Below are 17,707 nucleotides of genomic sequence, written 5' to 3'. Positions count from 1 at the left end.
ATTTGTCACACAAAGCTTTAGGCTCAGAGAAGCTGTGGGACTCCATGCACTTCACCTGCTGCCTTGAGGCACCGCAGTCCAGCCAGGTAGACAGACACCAGGCAAATCCTCCCACCTATGCCCGGCTGATTAGGAATACGAGCATCTGCTCCAATGATGGGCAGAGCAGGGCAGTGTCCACTTTAGATGCGCGGGGTGCTGGGAAGGCTGCCCTGAGAAAGTGACCGCAGGCTGAGGCCTGGGGCAGAGAGAACGTGGGCAGGGGCTTGAGGCAGAGAAGAGCTTGGAGGTTTCCAGGAACTGCCAGGCAGCCAGGGGCAGTGGGGCAATGGAGAGAAGAAGCCAGAGAGGCTGCAGGGCTGGGCTTTCCATGGCGAGGAGGCCTGGATACTGCATAAGTGCAGCAGGAAGTGTTGGGTGGGGTCTGATTTTCACTTTACAAGGGCAGTCGCTGGGACAGAGGGCATGGGACTCAGGGAGGGACTCAGGAGGCAGAGAGATGGCGGGACGAGACTGAGGGTGCCGGCCGGGGCTGGGGGTAGAGGACTGTGAGTGCTTGGCACTTGGAGGCAGTCAGAGCTGGCCTGGGCAGGGGTGCTGTCACCCAGGGCCGAGGAAAGGGATGCAGGAGGGGCAGAAGGCAGGCTGGAGGCTGTCCTAGGAACCCTAAATGTGGGGGCCAGGAGAAGGAGGTGCTCCCGTTTCTGATCTGTACCAATCAAGGGGAAGGTGACAAACTGCTTGGGTGGAGTGTCTTTCTCTGAGTCTGGGGGTTAGGTGGGATGAGGGGACCTGGGAGGCTGGAGGCCAGAGTTCACACTCCTCCCCTGCTGTGTGACCTAAGGCTGAAAGCTGCCTCTCTCTGGGCCCAGACGCATCATTACCTATGCAGCAAGGAGCTGGGCCTGAGAGCCTCCGAGATCCCTTGCAGATCTGCTGGTCTCGGCTGTCTGTCCTTGGTCTGCCCTCATGCTGTCTTCCCTTCTGGGAAGCCAGGGGCCCAGTTTGCTTCCCCTGCTTGTCCTGTGGGCACTTGCGACTCCCAGGGAGGCAGCAGACACGGTCCAGCGTGGCCACGCTCCTGGCTGCGACTTCACCTGCCTCCTGCAGAACAAGCCTCGAGGAGGCTGGGGAGGTGCGCGCACTGCCCTCTGGTGGTAACTTCTGGGCCCACCCATCATTGTGCCCTGCTGTTTTCTAACTCAATTATTCTTAAAGCGATGATTGAGCGCCTTTTGCATGCAAAGTCCCGAGGTAGGCATGAAGTAGTTGGGCAGTTCGGATGGGGGAGAAGGCGTCCTGGATGTGGAGCCCAGGGTGTGACTCTACGCGCTCCTGATCCCTCCCAAGGCCTAGGCGTCTTCCCTCCACCATGGGAACGGAGCAGTGGTGGCAGAGCTCCTGTGGCTGCAGTGAGGGTTCAATGGTTGAATGCGTGGAGCACATCTTAGCCTCACTTCTGGCCCAGGAAGCACAGGCTCCGTGTACAACACACGCAGCGGCACAGTGCCTTCAAAGGGGGCGTGTGGCTGTGTGCGTGGATGTGCCAGTTCTGGGCTTCCTCTCGGCAGGAGGTGGGGGGGCGGGGAGGCTCTGGTGCTGAGTGCCCCCTTTCCATTGCGGTCCTTTGGTGCAGTGGAGGGTCCCCCCAGTAGCAGGGGCATTTCCAAGGAGCCAGGACTTCAAGGGCCTAAGGCTGGAGGGGCCCTGTCCAGTGCAACAGAGAGACCTTGAGGATGGGTGGTGAGGTCACCTCTCCCTGCCCAGCTATCAGCTGAGCTGGATGTGCATGGCTCAGGTTTGCACAAAGGAGGCCCACCTGTTCACAGGAGTTCTGGAAAGAATACACCTGTGGCAGAGAGACACACACGTGCACACCAGACAGGCCATGATCTCGCTCTCCTGGCGAGGAATGATTTCCTTGCCGTAGGGAGAATTCAGGGGAGTCTGGACCTCTTGAGGAGATGCTATAGAGGGAAGTTGTGGACGGTTGGATTCAGGATGTTTTCAGCTCCAAGTGTCTGCTTTAGGCCGGTCTGCACCTGTGTCCTCCCCGCCTCTGTCCCTCTGGCACTTGCCCTGGGTAGGCCTGGCTCAAAGCCCTCTTCTCCCTCTTCCCCCAACCCCTCAAATAATAATAAAATAAAATAAAATAAAATTAAATTAAAAAAAAAAGCCCTCTTCTCCATGAAGCCTGCCCTGAAGAGGCAGCTGCCCAGGAGCGTCTGCACATCTCATACAAACTTTAGCTGTGATTATATTGCATTCGTTCCCATGCCTATTTCCTGTCCCTGCAGCTAAACTCTGGGCTCCTTGAGGGCTGGGTAGGGTCCTGGGCATCTTTTGTGGCTGCCATAACTCCCAGCCCTGAGCCAGGATAATACAGACGCTTGACAAACGCTCCATGACTGGCAGGTGTTCCTACCTTCCGTGCCTGGGAAAATCATGATTCAGACTCCCCCTGGAGAGGCCACGGTTGGAGAAGTAGTACGAAGGACAGAGTGGGTTCTGGAAGGCCAGAGGTGCACGGCCAGAGCAGGCACAGATGCGGCCAGCCATAGCTCAAATTCCCATGGCTCTCTTTTTCCAAAGGTGGCGGCAGCCTGGCAGTTTAGGAGCATGTGCTTAGGAGCCAGATGGCCCAGGCCCACATCCCATCTCTGACACTTATCACCTGTGTGGCCCTGGGCGAGTTATTTAACCTCCCCGTGCCTCAGTTTTTTAATCTGCAAAATAGGATAAGAGTCCTAGTCTGCAAGTGCTGTTGTCAGGATTCACTGAGGTAACACGGGGCCTCTCAAACTTCTGCGCGCACTCGAGTTGCTTGGGGACATGGTGAAAATGCAGATTCTGGCTCAGGAGGGCTGGGCTGGGGCCTGGGCATCTGCATTTCTGACTAGCTCTCAGAGAACGCTGACGCTCTTGAACCTGAAACTGCCCTCGGCATAGTCAGGAATCAACATGTATACTTAGAATAGGGCCTGGTGCATAGTAAGGGCCAGAGGAGTTACCTAGTACCTCCCTGGGAAGGCTATGCTTCTAGAACTTTCTGCCGTGTAGCATTCTGCCCTCTGCATCCCTCGTGGCCCTCTGTTCTCTGGAGCCTCGGTGATGCTGGAGCCTCTGATGTCTCTGAGGTGGGCTGTTCAGAGCCTCCTTGGTAGTCTGCATTCTGGGCCTGAGGAGGGACAGACAGGAGGTGATTTCAAGAGAGAGAGAAACAGGAAGAAGGCCCAGTGGGGAGAGGTGGCTCGCCCGGCCCACTCAGCTGAATGTCCAGGGTTGATGTGAGCTTCACAACCTAAACCACACATCTCGCAGCTTCCACCATCCCCCCTGCCCACGCCCCCGCCACCCGGCCCCTCACCCCTCACTCCTGCCACACTGCTTCATGCAGGAACGGCACAGATGACTTCAGCCAGAGTGTCAGCAGCACCTCTGGGCTCAAACCACAGGCCTGAAGCCGCTGACCACATCCTCCCGATCAAAGCACCCCCGCGCCCCCTCCTCACTCTGCTCCCCTCCTCTGACCCCTTGTGCACTGGCCAGGTCTCTTCTGGCCCCTGATGCCTGGCTTAGGGCAGAGTGAGGCTGGGGTTTTCGGGTACTTTTGGAGAGGTGGAGGAGGTTGGGGGTGAAGTAGTGGGGCCGAGGGGCAGGGAGCGCAGAGGGAGAACCCTGTGTTGACAGGCTACATGGCTGACTGTTGCTTTCTGCTCTGCTCTGCAGGCCGCCTCTTCTCACGCACCCTCACGTGTGATACAGGTGATGGTCTTGGGGCTGTTTCCAGAGGTCCCATGTGCAACCCACAGAAAGTGGTGTGGGAACAGCAAAGCACCTTTGTGCATGAGCAGCAGCTGTGGCACTCTCGGCCTGTGCTGCTGCCTGCCACCTGAGCTCCACTGTGGGGCCATTTCTCACAGAGCAGCTCCAGGCACTGAGGAATGAGCTGGTCTCAGTTTCCTCCAGCCTGGCCCAGTAAGAGGGTGACAAGCCTGGGGCCCTTCGTCCCCTGCTGCTTTCAGGTTTGCTCATGAGTTCCCGGAGGCCCATGAAATCAAGGTCACAGGCTCAAGCCCATGTGGGTGGTGGAGACGAGCATCCCTCTGCTCCACTCAGGTAGCAGCCCCAACCCTTCCTGGCTTTCTCCCGAATGGGGGAGCCTCAGGGCGGGGGTGTAAGGCATCCTCATGCCAGGAGCCCCTCCCAAGGGCTGAGGAGAGTCCCTCCTCCCTTGAGGGAGGCAAGGTACCAGTTTGGATTCCTCCAATCAGAGGATGCCTTTCCTGGAAGAGCTTCTGGGATCATCCAACCCAAGCCCGTCCTTGCGGGGCATCTTTGGTTCCTGCTTGCTCAGTAGGCATCAGGCCTCCTGCTTCTAGAAGCGGCCCCCCATTTCTCTTTGGGGGATCTGCCTTCCTGCATTTGGTGAAGTCTTGGTTGAGCTGTCAATCAAAGTACGCCACCCTTTCCAGCTGGAGGGTGGGCATTTGACCTGATCTTAGCCAATGAGACTCTTTGAATTCTAGTGAATAAAGCCAGCAAACAGCTGGAGGTTGGTGCCTCAAAGGGGTCTGTGCAGCTGGACCACACTCAGCTGTAGGTGCGGCTGGTCTGGAGTCTGCCCGTCCCTGAGGTCTGGGTCTTCAGCTCCCTCGAGAACCTGAGAACCACTCCAGATCCTTTAACTAGTTCTGTTTGGCTCAAGTTAGCTACAGCCTGTTCCTGTGGTCTGTAGCTCCAGAGCAGTGATGACTGCAGGGAGCGACCCTAGTGAGTTGGTGGCACTGCTGGGGCTCAAACTTAGGTCTCCAAACTCTCAGTCCAGTGCTCATGCCCCTGGGGAGAAGCCTCTAGCCTGGGGACAGGGGTGGGACTGAAATGAAGTGGAACTGAAGGGAAGAAATGAGTGTTCTCATCTCATGGTCTGGTTCTGGGGTGTGGGTGTTGGTGGTTTGGCTGCTGGGCAGAGTGTGAGAAGGTGTATAGAACTAGGCAGGCAGGGGTAGGATGCGGTCAATTAGACAGGTAGCCTTTGGCCCTCACAATCCCCTGCCTCTTCCCCAGTACCCCTGGCATGTGGTAGGATCTCTGATCTGGGGTAGAGGGGTAGGGTGGGGGTCAGGGATGCAGGGCCCTCCAGGGAACAGGGATTTGGTAAACAGAGCCTGTGCCTGACCTGATTTAGACTAACCAGAATGGGTTTGTGACTCCGTGTGGTAGAGGATTCACAGTGGGACTGTCTCTAACTCACTTTGAAAGTGAAACCAGCCACTCACCAAACATGGGGGCCCCTGCTGGTTCTGAAAGCTCTGGCAGCCTCTTTATTCACCAGCCACCCAAAGTATAAACCAGTTAGCAAGACAGCTTCAAGGTCAGCCAGCCAACTGGTGTGTGCATGGGCCTCACCAGGCCTTCCAAGTGCGCATTTAGGTAGCCTTCCAGCAAGTCCGTGGGCTGTGAGCTCAGGGTCAGCCCTCCCCCATATTTGAATCACCTACCCCACCAGCACACTAGGCAGAGGAGGTTTTTATCAAAGACCTCCTGTGCTGTCCTTGAGCATCCAATGCTCACACTGGCACCAGGGCCTGTGGTACAACACTGGTCCTACCCCAAGGCTCTGCAGAGAGAAAACCGTGGGGGCGGGCATACTTCCCCTCGCTGCCCTCTCACTCGATCGCCATCAACCAACGTGGTCAGTCATTGCTGTAATTAAAGATGATTTCAAATCTGACATCTGTACTAAATGTATGCATGCCCCTGTGCTTGGCTAAGGCACCTGTGTCGGCCAGGAACTTCAGCTGCAAAAACTACTGGCTACTGTCATTAGAAAAGGAATCATTCAGGGTATTCTGAAGCTCAGGAATCTCTGGCAGGGCCCGCAAATCAGGCTTGGAGAAGCTTGGAGAGGATTGGAGAATTGCTGTCCTGGACACGATGTTCCAACACCACCCTCGCCAGCCTCCAGGTGCTGGAGTTGAGGCTTCTGATTGGGGGAGCCTAATCACACGGGCACTCTTCAAGACTGAGGTCTGGAGCTGAGGCTTCTGATTGGGTGAGCCTGGTCACATGATCACATTCCCAACCTGTGGTCTGGAATCCAGGCTTCTGATTGGGGGAACCTGGTCACATGCTCTCCCTATCTGAAGTCTGGAGCTGAGGCTTCTGATTGGGGGAGTCTGGTCACATGCTCACTTTCCCAGCCTGTGGTCTGGAACTGAGGCTTCTGATTGGGGGAACCTGGTCTCATGCTCTCCCAGCTTGAGGTCTGGAGCTGAGGCTTCTGATTGAAGGAACCTGGTCACATGCTCACTTTCCCGCCTGAGGTCTGGAATGGAGGCTTCTGATTGGGCAGCCTGGTAACAAGCCTATGTCCCAGCTGCAGGGGAGGCTGGAAAAGCAGTTTCAGCTTACTGGTTAGGGTAGGGGACTCCTAAAAAAGGAGATGACTCCAACACAAGAAAGGTTTGCAAAGATGCAGCGCACCCAGATGTAAACTAAATATCCAGGACAGCACCTGAGAAGAAACAGGGCTGGCAGAGGGTCCCTTTGTCAATGCCGCCCTCAGCTGCACTCCTCCCTCTGAAAGTGGCGCTTCCTCACATATGGGCCGGCTGTGGTGGTGGAGTTTTGTTGCATGTTTAATTTAGAATTAATGGCGACTATTTTAAATGGGAGGTTTTCACGTTTTTTGGTTTTGTTTTTTTTTGAGACGGAGTCTTGCCTGTGGCCCAGGCTGGAGTGCAGAGGCACGATCTCGGCTCACTGCAACCTCCACCTCCTGGGGTTCAAGCAATTCTCCTGCCTCAGCCTCCCAAGTAGTTGGGACGACAGGCGTGTGCCACCACGCCAGCTAATTTTGTATTTTTAGTAGAGACGGGGTTTCACCATGTTGGTCAGGCTGGTCTCAAACTCCTGACCTCAGGTGATCCACCTGCCTTGGCCTCCCAAAATGCTGGGATTACAGGTGTGAGCCACTGCATCCAGTCTTTTTGTTTGTTTGTTTGTTTTTCTGAGACTGAGTCTCGCCCTGTCACCCAGGCTGCAGTGCAGTGTCACGATCTCACTGCGACCTCTGCTTCCCAGGCTCAAGCGATCCTCCCACCTTAGCCTCCCGAGTAGCTGGGACTACAGGCATGCACCACCACGCCTGGCTAAATTTTTTTTTTTTCTTTTTTTTTTTTTTTGGTGTAGACAGGGGTTTCAGCATGTTGGCCAGGCTGCTTTCAAACTCCTGAGCTCAAGCAATCCACCTGCCTTGGCCTTTCACGTTTTTAAAAATGCCAATTTTAGCTTCTTTTGGAAATTGAGTTTCCTGGTATTATGATGCAGACATCTCCATCTGCCATTTCTCCTGTAGCTGGAGTCTCCAATGTGCCATGGTCCCCACCTGTCCACTTGATGTAACTTCACTTCCTACCTGGCCCCCATGGGCATCTCAGTTCCCTGCCCAAACCCTCCCTGAAGGAGAGACTAAGCTTCCTTAGTGATCATGCTGCGTGGTACTGGTTCTTTTAGCCCTCACCTTCTCCTGTACCCACTGGGCCTGCCTGGAGAAAGAGTGAGGCCCCGCTGAATCTCATACACTCCAGTGATGCTCCCTTAGCCACGGACAAGCTGCCATCCCTCTGCTCCCCACAGGGAGCTGCTGTCACTGCATCAGCCAGTGTCCTGGCCAGTCAGACACTGGGTTGTGTTGTCAGTTAGTAAGGGTGTGCCTAGTTACCTCTGGCCATGGATGTGAAGAGTCTTTGATGTTGGGAGGTCAACAGTAGGATATATTTTAGCTAACTGTTCATTGTCCAAAAATGCTATTTACTCAAGGAGGTCTTTACAATGCATGAGGTCTTTACAAGGCAGTGGCCCTCGCAATGTGCTCACAAACCTGTATACACAGAAATGATATCAAGAGAATCATGTTTTAAACTTGGCTGGGAGCAAGGCTGGGCACTGTGTGAGCACACAGGTGGAGAAGGCTTTGGGTTGCAGATGCGGGGACCATGGGAATAACAACAGGTGGCCCCCACGCCAGCACCCCTGAGTGCCACCCAAAGTGGGGGGTCCTTCTCCATGAATCCTTGTCACTGGTCAGGCACTTTTGGGGGCTTTGCCCTAGTCTAGAACTTCCCTTCTGCAGGCTCAGTTCAGCCCCTTCGTTCTGGGGAGATCTTCCTCTGCATCCTCACTGTGGCGTGTTTCAGGATCTGCCAAAATGCACCTGCCTCTCTCCCCTCGGCCTCACCTTGTTTAGATTCTTGAAGTGGTAATGGAACACAAATGCTGAGACTCCAAGAGGCAGAGACCAAGAGGCAGAGGTTTTACAGTTTCTCTCTATATATGTTGTAGGGCCAGGTGATACCCAGATCTAGCCTGCCTTTTTGCTTCCCCCTGCCTGAAACGAGCGTCTTTCCCGCTCGGAGGAGTTCAGGGTCCCCTGTTCTCAGCGGGCCCAGGGTGGCCGCTTCTGGACCCAGGCCTGACGGAGGGCATCATCACTCTTGAGTGAGAGCACGTTTCTGACCGCATTTTTTGCTTTTCCCCAAGCAGACTTTGCAGGCAACGGTGACAGCCAGGCATAACCTTCTTAGACGGACATTTTAATTTTTTCCGATTCTTTAATAAAAACACTAAGAAAAAAAAAAGCAAGCAAGTGTTACTTCTTGATAGAGAGGAACTTCTCACAGACACTTTGCAAACATCACACGTCCTTTTTCCTCACAGCAACACCTAGATTGTCTTCTGAGAAAGATCGCAGATTTTGGTGAAACCTGCCCAAGAATAAGAAAAAGCAAAGAGAATGTTTTCGCTCTACCTGTTTCCCACGGGAAAAGCGGAAACCGTTGTGGGTACTGGCTTTCCTGACTGTCCCCATCACAGGACACTGGCCTGGCTGTGAGGAGATCTGGGTTAGGAGTCCGCCTTTTTGCCAACCAGTGTTGTGGCTGTGGACAAAATGCTTTCCTCCCTGGGTGCTCTCAGCATAGTGAAGATGGCGGAGGATGGGTGGTTCCACAGGCCTGGTGACTCAGGGACAGTTTCAGGTAGGCAACTGGCTGGAGGACTTGGCTGCTAGCAGTCTCCAGGGATTCCTGCCAGAGTGGTTCAGTGCAGGTACATGCTAGTTCACAGACACGCTCCCACTCACCTTCACAGATGTATGCCACACTCATGCCTTCGAACACAGGGCTTACCCCCTTTATGTTTCCCTGAGTGGTGGTGCACTCACATGTATTCTGAACTTCATTTTTTGTCTCTTCTCCGTACATCCTGGAGATTGCTCCATATCAGGACCCAGAGAGCATCCCCTTCCTATTTTTTTAGACGGAGTCTTGCTCAGTCACCCAGGCTCAAGTGCAGTGGCACGATCTTGGCTCACTGCAACCTCTGCCTCCCGGGTTCAAGTGATTCTTCTGCCTCAGCCTCCTGAATAGCTGGGACTACAGGTGCCCACCACCACGCCTGACTAATTTTTTTTTAATTTTTATTTTTGGTAGAGACGTGGTTTTGCCATGTTGGCCAGGCTGGTCTCGATCTCCTGACCTCATGATCAGCCTGCCTCAGCTTCCCAAAGTACTGGGATTACAGGCATGAGCCACTGCGCCCAGCCCTCCCCTTCCTATTTTGGCGTAGCTACATGGCATTCCACCGGATGGAAGTTCCCTAATTTGCTTATCATCTGTCCCCTATGGATGCGCATTTTGTTGGCCTCGGGTCCCGTGACTGCAGGAGTTACTTTGTACACACATGTTCAACATGGGTCACTCTGTTGATGAGTTTTAGGTGTGGAATTGCTGGGTCACGTGTCAGAGATGTTGGTAGATGTCAGATTGCCTTCCAGGGAGGTGCTTGAAGCCCACACCAGCAGGGTGACTCGCCTTTTCAACCTGCATTTGATGGCAAAGCTTTTGAAACTTCAAATATGCTATCCTGGTGTTTTTAATGTGTATTCTCAGGACTCTTCAGGGTATTAGAGACTTAGCACTTTTGATTCTTTCTCTTTTCCTTTTTTCCTTCCTTCCCCTCTTATTGACACTGTCTGTATGTCAGGTAATTTTCTGGGTTCTGGAGTGGTGTGGATGAATCCCACACTGTTCCTGTTGTCCAAGAGCTCCTGGTGTCGACTCATAAGCAAGGCTCTGACATGAGATATGGTAACTGGCTTGTGCCCAGAATCTGCCTTGGCCAGAATGGGAGATCGGGGAAGGACTGGTTTTAAATCGGGGAGCTGATTAGTCTGAGTAAGTAGGGTGGGAATATGGTGACCAACTTTGTCCTAGGAATATCACTGTAAATCTCATGTTCTGGAAACCCCCCTCAGTCCCAGGCACAGAGGGACAGCTGGTCACCTTGGAGCGATCCTGGTAAGGAATGGCATGGTTTGCACGAGATAGGAGCTGCTCAGGGCGCTGGTGCTGGTGTGGCTATGAAGCAGGCAGCTCCCAGATGAACAGGGAAGAACACTGGGCTTCAGGTCTGGAGCCTGGGGGACTGGCATGGAGGTGGCTACTGTGGCAAAGCAGAAATAAGGGTGATGGTTTGGAAGGAGGGGGTGAGGGAGAGAAGGAGTCAGGGAGAATGGCCACAGTCTGTCTTAGGGACTGGTGGGTGGGGCGCCTCCAGTGAAGAGCAGGTGTCAGCAGAGGGGCATGCTCGGAGGAGAGCCCTCAGGAAGTCGGCCGCTAGCCTGCTCTTTCTCCTTGTTCTGCTCTGGCCCCTCTGTGGGCCCCTCCAGCTTTGTGATCCTCATTTGTCATGAGGGGTACCCCACAATCTGATGGGGACTGGGCGGAGGGTCAGACACCAAATTATGCGTACCGTGATCCTCCTGACCAGGGACCAGGACTCAAAACCAGGTCACTGGTGAGGCCCGGCACTGAGAGGGCAGGACTTTTTTTCCAGTTGGGGACTCGGCTACCTGCTGACTCTCCAGAAGACAGGTCACAGCACCGAGCAGGGGTGGGCAGAACACAAGGACTTGAGGGTGGGTGACAGTGTCAGCTGGCTGAGCCAGGGAGGGCAGGAAGGGAGGTGGCCCTGGAGATACTGGAGGTCTTCACAATGGCAGAGGACAGACGGTGGCAGAGACAATGAATGGTGCCCCCAAACCTGCTCTCCACTGCCCGTGTGCCCTCTACTTATAACCAGCTACATCTCCCAGCCTCCTCTGCAGCTTGGTTGGCTATGTGACTCAGGCGTAGCCAGTGGGATGTACATTAGAAGCGGCTATGACAGCTTTGGGGAAGGGTCCTTAACAGGCAGAGGCGAGCTCTCCTTCTCTCCTTCCTTTCCCTTCCATCTGCAGGAATGCAGAGGTGATGGGTGGAGCTTGAATAGCTCTCTTGGTCTATGAGGAGATGGGAGAAGGATATTGAAGAGACCCTAGTAGCAAGACAGATTTAGCTCAGGATCCTGACATCATAAAGCCACCCCACCTAGCCTGGGTGGCCTCCCTTTGGACTTCTTTTATGTATGAAAGAAATAAAACCCTCTCTTATTTTAGGTCACTGTTTTCTTATTCTGTTCTCTTTGGACACACGCAGCTGAACTTCATCCTAACTGGGACACTGTTGTACAGTGGAGGCGGTGATGGCAGCAAGGGGGTGAGCTGAGGTGGAAGTTCAAGGGGTCTCGATTAACACAGGTCAGAATGATGGCAGGGTGCAAGTGCGGGCCTGGGCATGGGGCTGGTATGGAGCAGGTCAGAGGGAACAGGAGGCTGGAGGCTGCAGTGCGGACCCTGACATCTCGTGGGAGGTGGAGTGGAGAGGGAGGCTGAGCGCAAGGGCCAAGCACTCCAGTGAGCAGAGGGAGGAAGGGTAAGATGTTTAGCAGATACCAGGACTGAGGAGGATGCAGTCTGGCTTGGCCCCAGAAAAGACAGCCCCGTGATGGGTAGGGGAAAAATCACAGTCCGGAAAGGACATCAGGGCTGGAAGACCCCCAATATGCCCTTATCCCATGGCCCCTGTGAAAGAGGGGTCTGGGTCCAGTGGTGGGAGGGCTGTGGGACTGGGTGCATGGAAACAGAGGGTATGAGGCAGTTTGTTCCCAGTGGGACCCATGAAGACGCAGTGCAGAGGTTCAGGTGGGAATGTGGAAGACGTAAGAGAAGCAGTTATAGGAGCAAGGCGTGGGTCCTCCTGGGGGAGGCTGGGTCCAAACCCCAGCACTCCTGAGACCCAGGTCTGGGTAGGCCTGAGTGGGCTCTGTCTGGGCCCTGCCATCAGAGAAGCTTCTGGATTACATCTCAGGTTGCCTCAGAGAGAATCGGATGTCCTCTGGGACAGACCTAGGTTCTAATCCTGGCTCTGCCACATTCTGGTAGGATGACTCATGAGCCCCGGTTTCCTGGCCTATAAAATGGCAAGGGAAGAGCAGGCTCAGCATGCACAAAGCCCTGACAGAGCGAGAAAGCACAGGAGGCAGGGTGAGAGATGAAGATGGGGCAGCCCCTGTAGGACGTGTGGGTCAAGACTGAGAGTTTGGATTTTACTGTGAATGCACTGGGAAGGTTTGAGTGTGTGTGATGGGGAGTGGCTGGGGGGTGAAATGACGTGATTTGAGTTTGGGAAAGGTTGCTCTGGCCACTGAGTGGAGAACAGACCAGAAAGTCAGGAGTATTAATAGAAACAGGGAGACCAGGGCAGAGGCCACCATGGGCCTGCTGAGGTGGGAGATGACACGGCTCTGAGCAGGGCAGGGGCTGAAGAAAGCAGGTGCACCTCTCTGCACACCCCTGCTGGCCACCCATGCCTCTGGGCTTCTGCTGGCATCCTGTCTCACCCCTCCTCACCTGGTTTTATGTTCAGCTGTAGCACCTGGGGGACAGACTGTATGAGTCAGAGAAAACAGAAACAGCAGTCCCCAGGTCTCAGAGGCCCAACAATAGAGGTTTATTTTTCACTCAAGTTATAGCCCAGTGTGAATTGTCTGAGGAGGGGTGAGGGCCTGTCCTTCAAGGGACTCCGGCCCCTCTACCCAAAACTTCACTGGATTCTGGCAGGGGAGGGGAGAGAGAGAAAGAGATAGAGGGATGGCCGGGCGCGGTGGCTCACGTCAGTAATCCCAGCACTTAGGGAGGCCAAGGCTGGCAGATCACGAGGTCAGGAGATCGAGACCATCCTGGCCAACATGGTGAAACCCCATCTCTACTGAAAATACAAAAATTAGCTGGGCTTGGTGGTGTGTGCCTGTAATCCCAGCTACTCGGGAAGCTGAGGCAGGAGAATTGTTTGAACCAGGGACTCGGAGGTTGTAGTGAGCCAAGATCGCGCCACTGCATTCCAGCCTGGCTACAGAGCAAGACTCCGTCTTAAAAAAAAAAAAAAAAGAGAGAGAGATAGAGGGATTAAGAGACACAGGAGATCACAGGTGAGATTTTTTTTTAGGCCTAGAAGTAGAACAAATCACTTCCTCCCACATCCCATTAGCCAGACTTGGTCCTGGAGCCCCAGCTCACTGCAAGGCAGGCTGGGAAGCAGAGCCTGAGCCTAGCTGCTGCCGGGAGGAGGGTGCATGCCATGGCCTGGGGACCCATTCCACCAGGTGTCCCTCCTATGTGCTCCCACAGGCCGTGAGGTGTTAACGTAGAGGATGTGAAGGAGGATCATTCTCTGCGTAACCCCCTCCCTGCCTCTCCATCTGAGGTGTTCTGGGCTAGGACCCTTGACAAAAGAACGAACTGGCTCCATCCCCTGTCGCCTGGGGTGGGAGACTCTGTATGTGGGGGCTGCACCGTCCCCCATTCTGCTCCCCACTTCCCTGGCTGCTGCACCTCCCAGGGGCACGAGGGTGGAGAGTGGACTACCTCCCTCCCTTGGCCCTACCCCGCTGGCCTGGGCTGCCCGCCTCAGGCTTCCTGTGTCTGACCTGGTCTTTGGAGCATCTGGGGTGCTCAGTAAATGTTTGTTGAATAAATAAAAGAAGGAAAGCAGGATGAGGAGGAAGAAGAGTCTTGGGCAGTACGTGCCAGGCAGACCTGGCTCTCCTCCCTGAGACAACCAGCGTTCCTAATTTCTTGCAAAGCTTCCGGGAATATTTGAGGCTTAATAAATGTTGGCTGTTATTCTCATGGTTGTGGCTGTTGTGTTTAGTATCCTCTCCTGCCGCCAGACAGCCTTACTCTAGGGGAGAGGGAAGGGCAGTGTGGAAGGAACTGGTCCTTACAGCAAGCCTGCAGTGTGCGGTCACATTAAATGCTTTATACACACCTTCTTGTCCAGTTCTCCCCTTCATTTGATAGATGTGCACACTGAAGCACAGGGAGGCCTAGGTCACAGCCTCAATCTCCAGTCCTGCTCCTCCTGGGCAGCAGTGCTCCACGCTTCTTCTTTTCCAGCACCGGGCTTTGCACATGGGAGTTGGGCCTGATTCTCTTTTTGGAGTCTTGAATTCCACTTTCTCACATTTGCAGAGCTGCCGTCTCTGCTCTTCTCTCTCTTCTTCTCAGAAGAGGTAGCAGGCTGGGCGCAGTGGCTCACGCCTGTAATCCCAGCACTTTGGGAGGCCGAGGTGGGTGGATCACCTGAGGTCAGGAGTTCGAGATCAGCCTGGCCAACATGGGGAAACCCCGTCTCTACTGAAAATACAAAAATTAGCCGGGCACGGTAGCACGTGCCTGTAATCCCAGCTACTCGGGAAGCCGAGGCAGGAGAATCGCTTGAACGTTGTGGGCAGAGGTTGCAGTGAGCCAAGATTGTGCCACTGCCCTCCAGTCTGGGTGACAGAGCTAGACTATGTCTCAAAAAAAAAAAAAAAAAAAAAGGCCGCAGCTTGCAATAAAACCCCTCTGAAGCAGGGAATCAGGAAAGGGAAGAAGCAGAGCTGCTGCTTCTGGGCTCTGAGGATGGAACTTCACAGGGTCTATGGGGCTGTGATGCAGCACGTAAATACATGTGCATTTTTCTAAAGACCAGTCCATAAGTTTTCATCATTTAAAAAAAAGAGCCCTGAGCTGAGCTCCCACACCACCCTTCTCCCCCACCAAAAAAGGGGGAAAAGGATTAGGAACCATGACTTGAAAGGAAGAGGAAGGTTCTAGAATGTTCAGTAAGTGACCATCAAATTGTTCACAAAGACCTGATAGTCATCTCTGGGAAGTGCTAGCTAGAACAAACAGACAAGAGAAAGAAGTAAAGGGCATCCAAATTAGAAAGGAAGAAGTCAAATTATCCTTGTTTGTAGATGATATGATCTTATATTTCAGAAAGCCTAAAAACTCCACCACAAAACTATGAGAACTGATAAACAAATTCAATTAAGCTGCAGAATACAAAATCAACATACAAAAATTAGTAGTATTTCTATGTACCAACAGCAAACAATCTGGAAAAGAAATCAAGAAAATAACTCCATTTGGGATAGCTACAAATAAAATACCTAGGAATAAATGTAATCAAAGAAATGAAAGATCTCTATAATGAAAACTATAAAACGGTGGTGCAAGAAACTGAAGAGGACACAAAAAATAAAAAGATATTCTATGTTTATGGATTGGAAGAATCAATATTGTTAAAATGTCCACACCACCCAAAGAAATATACAGATTCAATGTAATCCCTATCAAAATACTAATGACATTCTTCACAGAAGTAGAAAAAATAATCGTCAAATTTATATGGAACCCCAAAAGACACAGAGTAGCCAAAGTTATCCTAAGCAAAAAGAGTGAAACTGGACAAATCACATTATCTGACTTCAAATTATACCACAGAGCTGCAGTAACCAAAACAGCATGGCACTAGCGTAAAAACAGACACATTGACCAATGAACCATTGGTCAGAATAGGGAACCCAGAAACAAATCCACATGCCTACAGTGAACTCATTTTCAACAAAGGTGCCAAAAACATACCTTTGGGGAAAGGCCAGTCTTTTCAATAAATGTTGCTGGGAAAACTGGATATCCATATGCAGAAGAATGAAACTAGACCCTCATCTCCCTTCGTATACAAAAATCAAATCCAAATGGATTAAAGACTTAAATCTGAGGCCTCAAACTATGAAACTACTAAAAGGAAACATTGGGGAAACTCTTTAGGACATGGGACTAGGCAAAGATTTCTTGAGCAATACTCCACCAGCACAGGCAACCAAAGCAAAAATGATAGATGAGATCACATCAAGTTAAAAGGCTTCTACACAGCAAAGGACGCAATCAGCAAAGTGAAGAGACAACCCACAGAATGGGAGAAAATATTTGCAAACTAACTATCTGACAAGGGATTAATAACTGGAATAGATAAGGAGCTCAAACATCTTTACAGAAAAAAAATGATAACAATCCCATCAAAAACTGGGCAAACGATCTGAATAGGTAGTTCTCAAAAGAAAACTTATAGGTCTACGAAAAGGTGCTCAACATCGTTGATCATCAGAGAAACGCACATCAAAACTACAATGAGATATTATCTCACCTCAGTTAAAATGACTCTTATCCAAAAGGCAGGCAATAATGAATGCTGGTGAGGGTGGGGAGAAAAGGGAACCCTCATACACTGTTGGTGGGAATGTAGTTAGTACAACCACTATAAAGAACAGTTTGAAGAGTCCTCAAAACACTAAAAATAGAAATACTATATGATCCAGCAATCCCACTGCTGAGTATATACCCAGAAGAGAGGAAATCAGTATCTGGAAGAGACATCTGCATTCCCACATTTGTTGCAGCACTGTTCACAATACCCAGGATTTGGAAGCAACCTAAGTGCCCATCAACAGATGAATGAATAAAGAAAATGTGGTACATATACACAATGGAGTACTATTCAGTCATGAAAAAGAATGAGATCCTGTCTTTGCAACAACACGTTTGAAACTGGAGGTAATTATATTAAGTGAAACAGGCCAGGCACAAAAAGACAAAGTTCACATGTTCTCACTTATTTGTGGGAGCTAAAAATTAAAACAATTGAATTCATGGAAATGGGAAGGGCGGTGATGGAGATGGGAAGGGCAGTGGGGGTTGGAGGGGTGGGGATTGTTGTTGGGTACAAAAACAGAATTAGATAGAATGAATAAGGTCTAGTATTTGATAGCATAACAGGGTGACTTTAGTCAACAAGAATTTATTGTACATTTAAAAATAACTAAAAGAGTATAATTGGATTTGAACACAAACAAAGGATAAATACGTGAGGTGATGGATACACCATTTACCCTGATGTGATTATTATACATTGTATGCCTGTATCAAAATAGCTCATGTGCCTCATGAATATAGACACCTACCACATGCCCACAAAATTAAAAACTAAAAAAAACAGTCATCTCTGAATGCTAAACGGAGTAAGGGGCTTCCTGGAAGGGTGGGTGAAATGGGAGTCTCGGAAAGATGGTGTGTTGCAGGCTGGGAGGAGGGTGAGACGCTGGGGTCACCTAGAGGGACCTGCTTGTGTGAAGTCTACGTGTTAGTGGGTATGTGTGTGACCGGATGGAGGCGTCAGAGGTGTTGGGTAGCCTGTGTGAGTTGGCGTGGGGGTGATGTAGGAGGGGAGAGAGGGAGGGCCTGCGTTCCCTTGGCTCCTGTGTGCAGCTAGGCCCCTATCTGACAGTGTGTGTGTGTGTGTGTGTGTGTGTGCCGCCCCCAGCGTAGGAGGCAGATCTTTATCTGGCCCTGGGTGCTTGAGGAGTTTCAAGCTTTCTCATAAGCCTCGTCTCCCCGCCTCTCCACCCCAGGCCTTGCCCCTCTATCCTCTGCACAGGAAGT

Source organism: Pongo pygmaeus, chromosome 23, assembly GCF_028885625.2.
Source record: "Pongo pygmaeus isolate AG05252 chromosome 23, NHGRI_mPonPyg2-v2.0_pri, whole genome shotgun sequence".
Lineage (NCBI taxonomy): Eukaryota > Metazoa > Chordata > Mammalia > Primates > Hominidae > Pongo > Pongo pygmaeus.
The sequence above is the reverse complement of the archived record's forward strand: the minus strand, read 5'-3'. Positions refer to the sequence as shown.